At 51.5% G+C, this 8,418-nt stretch overlaps 2 pseudogenes; both read left to right on the top strand.

Moving 5' to 3' along the window:
• The first annotated feature begins 1,900 nt into the window (after positions 1-1,900).
• LOC125756444 (uncharacterized) lies at positions 1,901-3,704 on the top strand (annotated as a pseudogene).
• Positions 3,705-4,056: 352 nt separating this feature from the next.
• On the top strand, positions 4,057-6,890 carry LOC119375340 (uncharacterized; annotated as a pseudogene).
• Positions 6,891-8,418: the final 1,528 nt, after the last annotated feature.

Below are 8,418 nucleotides of genomic sequence, written 5' to 3'. Positions count from 1 at the left end.
ACCGCGTCCTACGTCAAGCATGCCCAGTTAACTATATGATTGATCCTGTTCAATCATCTACGGACCGCCGTCGTCGCGGCCGCGAGACTGTTCACGTCGATCGACTGAAGCCGCATTATGACCCACCAGTTGAACCTTTTCCTTAGGTCGCCAGGATGGCTCGTTTTCCGCGGGGGAGTGATTTGTAACATAGTAGGGCGCAGACAAGAACGCCTGCGAAAGAAGAAGACTAAGACGGTTGTTGTTGGCGCTCGCGCTTGCTCGGCTTGGACCGCTCATCGCTTCAGCTGTGGCAATCTTTTAATAAACGCGTTACTGTCTCAACGTTAAACGCATACCATCAAGGTCATTAAAATTGCGTATCTATGTATTTCCTATTAAAGGAACACACCACCTAATACTTACCTCATGATGTTATGCCTCAGATATGCGTAATATTTACTTTTTGATCGACAACGTTCACAAGTATGAACAGCCGTACCAGTTCAAGATGGTTGGGCGGTAAGCGAGTGGTTCAACTTTGGCCGGCTGGCTGAATCGGGTGACGTGCCGACAAACAGAAAGACAGAAAGACAGACCAAAATTTCTGCGTTTAAGTTCCCCAAGAAAGACTATCGTCTTTAAAAACAGGTAGTCGCCGGTTTGTGGCTCCAGTTAATGCTTATGAAGAAAATGGAGAATACCTTAAGATTGGAATGCGTGTGAGCATGGTGTATGTCCGATAGCGTGCTCCTGAAGCGATGTCCGAAAAAATAATAAAATAAACTATAATAAAAAAAGAGAAAGAAATAAAAAATAAAAAAGAGAGAGATCTTGAGTGAAGATTATTATTCACTTGAATCTTCCAGAGCACGAATTGAAGACAGTTTGCCCGGATTGATGTTTAGTCCAGCCTTCAATGTATTAAATTTATAAATCATATATGATTCGCGCTGTTCACGCTCCCTTGTACTGGAGAAACCACTTTGCAGGAGTGTAACCTTGATGGAATCAAATGGGTGGTTTTCGGAATTTATATGCTGAGACAGAGAAAGATGCGGAAGAGAATTAACATGGGAACGATGGTTCTTAAAGCGGGTGCGGAAGGCCGTGTCTGTCTGACCTATGTATTGAATACTGCATACTCCGCACTCGAGAATGTATACTACATTAGAGCTGTCACAGTTAGGGTTTGAGTGAAGAGAGTATTTGAAATTGGAATGTATGCTTTCAACAAAGTTGGTTGTCTGTATGTGTTTGCACACCTTGCAACGAGCCTTGCCGCATGGCTGGCATCCAGTTACAGGTGCCTTATCGGTTTTCGAACGCACAAGATAATCCTTAATGTTTTTGGGGCGTCTATAAACGACTCGCGGAAGGGAAGGGAAAATTCTTGATAGTCGTTTACTCTGTTGTAAGATGTTATAGTGTCTCTTTAGAATTTTTTTTACGTTATGGGGGGTTGCTTCCAAATGTTAGAACCAAGTTTTTCCGTCCCTCTTGTTTTAATTCTTTCTGCTGATAAAGTAGTTGTTGGCGATCTAGGTTTGCCCCTTTACGTATGGCGTCGTTGACTATAGAAGGACGATAGTGTTGCTTCGCAAGTACGTTGCGCAAGTTATTTGCGTTGGCCTCAAGGTCGAAGAGGGTGCTGCGGTCGCCGATGGGAGCGGACGTGCTTCACATCGACTCCTGCTATTATGCCAATTAACGCAGTGTTAATTTGCAGTTACCGCGGTATAAGTGGTACCAAAGTGTGCAGCGAAGGTGCAGGGCATCGACCCACGCCAGTCTTGACCAAGCGGTACGTGATTTTCTCGATCTACGAGGACTTTTCTGTGGTGCGGTGCGGACTTTTCGTTCGGCCTAACGTAGGCCTACCTCGAGTACGCTCACTAACCCGGCGACGAATACGACCAAGATGGCGTCCGAAATGTAAGTGGCCCCGTCGATGAAAGACAACATGGCGTCAGCGCTGAACATCAGCAGTTTCGGCGGGCGCACGTGCATCGAAGTTCACGGAGAGAGGACATTACACCGGAAGAAGCCGAAGGCTGGTTGGCCTCCGGCAAGCGCCTCAAGCAGATCATGGCCGGCAAGGAAAACGGTGAGTCCGCGGCCATTACTCGCCAGTCTAGACCCAAGACCAGGGCCAGCTTTGCTAAGAGAGTTGCAGCTTCGGTAACGAAAGCAGCGAGAATGCCGATAGATATGCCGAAAGAAGACACCAAGGTAATCATGAGACCACGTGGCGGTCTCAACGTAGCGAGAACGGAGGCTTCAATTATCATGTCGGTCATCAGGACGGCGGCTCGAGTAACGAAGGAAGAAGCCAAAGCAGACACCATCTGCACGAACGCGCCGCGAAAACATCACCGTGGTCAGCACTTCGGACGAGAGGCGCGCCACGCTGTACTCAAAGGTGAAAGCCCTTAACATAGGAGACAAGACATACGAAATCAGCGCCTACCGAACGGCACCGGACGGCACGGTCAAGGGAGTCATCCGAGGCATAGCCGTGGATGACACCCCGGAGGAGATCGTGAACCCGTACATCGTGAACCCGTACAAGCCCCTAGCGGTGGAGGCACACAGAATCGGCAATACAACCACGGTGATAGTACTCTTCGCAGGACAGCAAGTACCGAACTATGTCAAGTACGGCTCGATATTGGTCAGGTGCGGGCTTTACCGCCAACACTTTGACGTGTGCAGGCAATGCGGCAGGGTCGGCTATAGAACAGATGTATGCCCGAATACCAACGCCATAGTGTGCTTCGGCTGCGGAATCGCGAACCCTAGCGAGGGTCACGAGCGCGAATGCGAGCCCAAGTGCAAGCTATGCGGGGGACAGCATCCAACGGGCGATAGGGAATGCAAAAACAAGTACAAGATGCCGTACGTGGTTAAGAGAAGGCAATGGGAACGCAAGATGGAAGCCATGCAGCAACAATCAGATCCGGAAAGCTTACCGCCACGGCGAGCGCCGCCTGCCGAGAGACCCCGCGGGGAGTCAAAGCAGCGCGACAGCAGCCGCGAGAGGGACAACAGCAAAAGAGGCAGGAGCGGCAGTTGCCGCAGACCATCGCAGTCCGGGGAAAGAGGCACCTGGGCCGACGCAGTCAAGGCAAACAGTACAGAGAAGAGACAACCACCGGCGCAAAACGCCGCGAACAAGATCCAAGAAGAGAACAGGGTAGAGAAAGCCCTGAGGGACGAGAACGAGAAGTTAAAGCGGAAGAATCGCTGAACAGGACGCGACTTTCAAGGAAATCAACGAGAAGCTAACAACATTAATTGCGATGCAGCAACAACAACAGCAGCAGCAGCAGCCGAAGCCCGCGCAAGAGAGGAAACAAGAAGAGATGGCCAAGGACGAACCAGAGGTCGAGGTGGACCCAAGAGCAACGAAAGCGACGGGACCGGCTCCCAAGAGGAGAGCCATAGAGGGCATCAAAGAACGAAAGATAACTGAGAGAATCGAAAAACAGGGCGACAGACTCGACCATCTTGAGGCGACCAGCAAGGTCACCAACGAACGCCTCACCGCGCTCGAGCAAACGGTTCAGCAGATGGCAACGAACATATAGAGCACGATCCAGAACATGATGGCGCAGATGCAAACACAGCTGCAGGAGCACCTACAGACACAATTGCAAAGTATGGAAGTACAGATCATCGCCAAACTGCAACAATCATGGACAGGACAGCACATAAAGCAGTAACCACACCGCCAGTGAGAGACCTTTTGGTCTGGCACTGGAACTGCAACGGCTTTGCCGGCAAGCGAGCGGTGCTGCAGCAACACTTGCAGCAACTAACGAGGAAACCAGGCGTAATAATGATTCAACAAACACACAGCGAAGAGACACCGAGACTCCCGGGCTACCGTTCGCATGACAGCCCGCCGAGAGAAGGGACACGTCCAAGGGCAAGGGGTCTGCACCTTCGTTAGGAAAGGGATCACCTTCATGGAACACGAACTGATCGGCAGAAGCGCCATCGAACACTGCACGGTGGAGGTAATCACGGGCAAGAAGAGGAAGGAGAGCACTTTCCTGGTGAACGTGTACAGCAATGCGTCTCACGGGCAACAGAAGTTCAAGGCACTACTCCACAAGGCGAGTAGGGTCGCGGGTTGCCGAGAAGGTTGCCGAGCTTAACAGGCAGATCGAGGCCCACTGCAAGGTGCTATGCACCCAACAATGGAACGAGGTCTGCAACGAAGCCGACGGACAGATGCACAAGGGCAAGACGTGGAACATGCTGCGGCACCTCCTTGACGAAACAAAGACCAAGGGCCACCAACACAACAACCTGGCCAGGATCCTACACAGGGCAATCTGCGAAAACGGAGAGGACGAGGTCAAGCAGCGCTTGGACGCCAAGTACCTGCCAACCACCTCCACGGAAAGACACCCGGATTACCAAGGCAACGAAAACGAGACGCTAGATCGAGACATCGAGACGAGGGAAGTCAGAGCTGCCCTGCAGGATCTCAATGGTAGGTCCGCCGCGGATCCCGACCGAGTGACCAACAGAGCGCTCAAGAACTTTAACGAAGCGGCCATCGAAACGCTCACGAACTTCTACAATAAGTGCTGGCAAGATGGAAGGCTGCCCAAGCAATGAAAAGCAGCCAAAACGATCCTCATCCCCAAGACTGGCAAGCCGCCCAACATAGAGAACCTCAGGCCGATCTCGCTCACTTCGCGCGTGGGAAAGGTCCTCGAGCACGTTCTCATGAACAGGTGGCAGCGTTACCTGGAAGAGTCAGAGCTTTACCCAAACTACATCATCGGGTTTAGGAATAAGCTCGGGACGCAAGACGCCATGATCTTACTGAAGAACGAGATGATCGATGATATGACGGGCACCAAGGACAACAAAGCCATACTGGGGCAGGACCTGCAGAGCGCCTTCCATAAAGTGAGACACTCGGCTATCCCGGCCCAAGTATCCAGGCTAAACATAGGCAGGAGGACATACGAGTACATCGTATGTACGAGTACATTGAGTACATTATACGAGTACATCGTATAAATCCGCGCGGGAGACCTGCAGCTCGAAGAGAAGAAGCTGGGCAGCGTCGAAACCCCGCAGGGTTCAGTGATCTCCCCGTTACTCTTCAACCTCGTGATAATCGGGGTGGCCAACCGGCTAGAAAGAGTACCGGGAGTCCGGCACACCCTCTACGCTGACGACGTTACGCTTTGGGTACCGGGAAGAAGCGACGGACACATCGAGACAACGCTGCAAGAAGCGGTCAACGCCATCGAGGAGCAGCTGGACGGGTCTGGACTCGTCTGCTCTCCGGCCAAGACAGAGCTGCTGGTGATTCCACCGAAAGGAGCGGGCAGGAAAAGAAAGCATATGGATGTCAAGTACGAGCGCCCCAAGATAACGATCAAGACGGCGGGAGGACAAGTAATACCGGAGGTCGAGAGGATTCGAGTGCTCGGGCTGCTCATCGAGCGAAACCGAGTCAATGGTGAAACGGTGAACAAGCTCGCGGGCAAAGCGGCCGCGGCAATGAGACTCATCAAGAGGGTGTCCAAGAGAAGAGCGGGAATGAAGGAGGAGAGGCTGAGTAGGCTTGTTCAGTCCTTTGCAGTTAGCCACATAACGTACGTGGCGGCCTTCCACAACTGGAGGCCGAGTGAACGTAACAAGATAGACGCCACCATACGCAAGGTGTATAAGGCGGCACTCGGTCTTCTCGGGAGCACGAGCACCGAAAAATTCATGGCGCTGGGAGTCCACAACACGCTGGACGAAATAGCCGAGGCACAGAGAACGGCGCAACTCGAGCGTCTCTCTGAAACGAGAACCGGGAGACAGATACTGCGGCACCTTGGCCTCGAGCAGAGGGAACGCAAGCAGCAGAACGACGTACCTATACCGGATAGCATCAACAGAAAACTCAGGGTATGCCCGATCCCGAAGAACATGAACCCCGAGCACAACAAGGAGCGGAGGTTGGCAAGGGCCAAGGCTCTCGTGGACCTGCACGCTAGAGAAGAAGGCGCCGTCTACGTGGACGCGGCAGAGTACTAAGGGAGCAGCGACGCATACGCGGCAGTGGTCGTCGGAGCATCGACGGGTGCAACGAAGACCGCAGCGAGCGTCCGGACTCGACAAGCGCACAGTGTGGAGGAGGTAGCCATCGCCTTGGCCGTCTCCCACCCCAAATGCACTACAGTGCTGTGTGACTCTAGAACGGCAGTGAAGAACTACGCCAAGGGTATGGTATGTAGTGAGGCCGCGCGCATGCTGCGCAAGGTCGAAGACGTCGGACACAAAAGTGCTGCAGTGATTAAGTGGTTTCCGGCCCACGTGGGCACTGATGTGTCGGAACGCGGGAACGCGAACCACAACGAGACGGCCAATGTGACCGCGCGAGGACTAACTAACCGCGCGGCTGCCAACACGGCCGACTCGGAGTGTTGGTCGCGGTACAGTGCTAAGGACAGGATGACGACCTTCAACGAAATAGTCAAATGGTACAGACTGAACAGGCAGACTATGCCGCCACCTCACCCGGGGCTTACCCGGAAGGAGGCAGTGTTATACAGACAATTACAGACGGGGTTCCTGCTCACCCCGGTGCTAGCTAAGTACGTGTGTCCGAGTGTGTACGCCAGTGACGTGTGTAGACTGTGCGTGAAGGGGAGACCTACCGCGGCTCACATCCTTTGGGACTGTAGCGTAAATCCGACAGAAGCCAGTGAGAAGACGACGATCCCGCCGCAGCTAGAGGCTGCAACGAGGATCTGCGATCAAGACACACAACTCAAGGCCGTCCAGCAGGTCTCGGCAGCTCTAGAGAGACAGCGACCGAGCGAAACCGAGGAGAAGGGGGGCGGCGCCCCAGGAAGGGGGCCGCGGCCCTCTCGGACCTGCGGAAGTAGCTCGGGAGCAAGGCCTTGAAGAGCACAACGCACGAGACTGACGTAATGGCCGCGTCGCGATGAAGGCTCGTCCTCCCTGCGTGGAGGGAGCCTCATCATCTCTGCAGGCGTTTAATAAAGTTGTTCTCCCCCCCCCCTCAAAGTCTTCGGGGCGGGAGTAAATTCTCCTGAATCGGTGGGCCTGCGAGTACGGGATGCTCGTCTTGCAGTGACGAGGGTGGCAACTATCGAAGTGAAGGTACTGCTGCCTGTTTGTAGGCTTTTTGTAAACGGTACTAGTCAAGGACCCGTCTTTTACTTTTACGTGGACGTCGAGGAAATTGATTTCAGTTCTTGAGTATGTGTGAGTGAAATTTATGTCTGGATGAGCTTTGTTGAAGGATTCTATAAAATTAATTAAGTTCTCTTGTGTATCCGTCCAAATGATAAAAATGTCATCTAAGAAGCGTTTGTAAAAAAGGGGCTTAATTTTCTGGGTTGACAAGAACTTAGTTTCAAGATCATTCATAAAAATATTAGCGTAGTTGGGTGCCATTCGAGTCCCAATAGCAGTGCCATTTATTTGTAGATAGTATTGGTTATGAAACTCAAAGCTATTGGTTGAAGTACCAGCTTCGCAAGGGTTTCAATTACTGTTGGACTTGGCGAGTCATCACATTTGTGCTCACTATAGGACTCTACTAATGTTTTGATGCCGTCTTTATGGAGAATATTAGTGTAAAGGGAAGTTACATCAAGAGTTACAAGAAAGGCACCATCAGGGATTTTTATATCGTTGATGATCCGTATGAAGTGGTTGGTATCACGTAGGTAGGAGGAGTGTGTAGGCGGAATGTCCTTAATTAGGGAGTCTATGTAGCTTGATATTGGTTCGGTGAGGGTACCTCTTCCCGAAATAATTGGTCTGCCGGGGTTTCCTTTCTTGTGTATTTTCGGAAGGATATAAAACCTACAGTAAGGGCCTTAAAAATTTTTGGATCTAACTATCCGAGCTCCACGAGATCATGGAGTGCGGTGTTTATTATTGCTTGATGTTCTAGGGTAGGGTCTTTATAAAGTGGTTTGTAGAAAGAGGTGTTAGTTAATTGGCGGGTGCCCTCTTGGTATAGTCTGATTTATTTATATTACAATCCCTCCCCCTTTATCCGCTGGTTTTATGACGATATCCGTTCGTTCACTGAGTGCCTTAAGTGAGTCGTACTCCTTTCTTGAGAGATTTTTAGCTGATGCCGGTCTGTGTGTGTTATATTCCCGAAGTATGTCTTTTTGGACGGCTTCTATGTAGGTATCTAGATGCTTCTCCCGCTGAGAGCTTGGTGTCCACTGTTGCCTTGAACTGGAGGGTATTATGGTAGTCGTTTCTCTCGGGGGTTTGTCGAAAACGTATTCCTCTAGGCGAAGATTCCGTGCGAAGTTATCAAGGTCTTGTAGTAAGGTAAACTGATTGTATCGGCCAGGAGTGGGGCAAAATGTGAGTCCGCGGGAGATTACTGCTCGTTCATGACTGTTAAGTTGAACGTTGGAGAGG

Source organism: Rhipicephalus sanguineus, chromosome 11 (assembly GCF_013339695.2).
Source record: "Rhipicephalus sanguineus isolate Rsan-2018 chromosome 11, BIME_Rsan_1.4, whole genome shotgun sequence".
Taxonomy (NCBI): Eukaryota; Metazoa; Arthropoda; class Arachnida; order Ixodida; family Ixodidae; genus Rhipicephalus; species Rhipicephalus sanguineus.
This window is presented reverse-complemented; position numbering and strand designations above follow the sequence as displayed.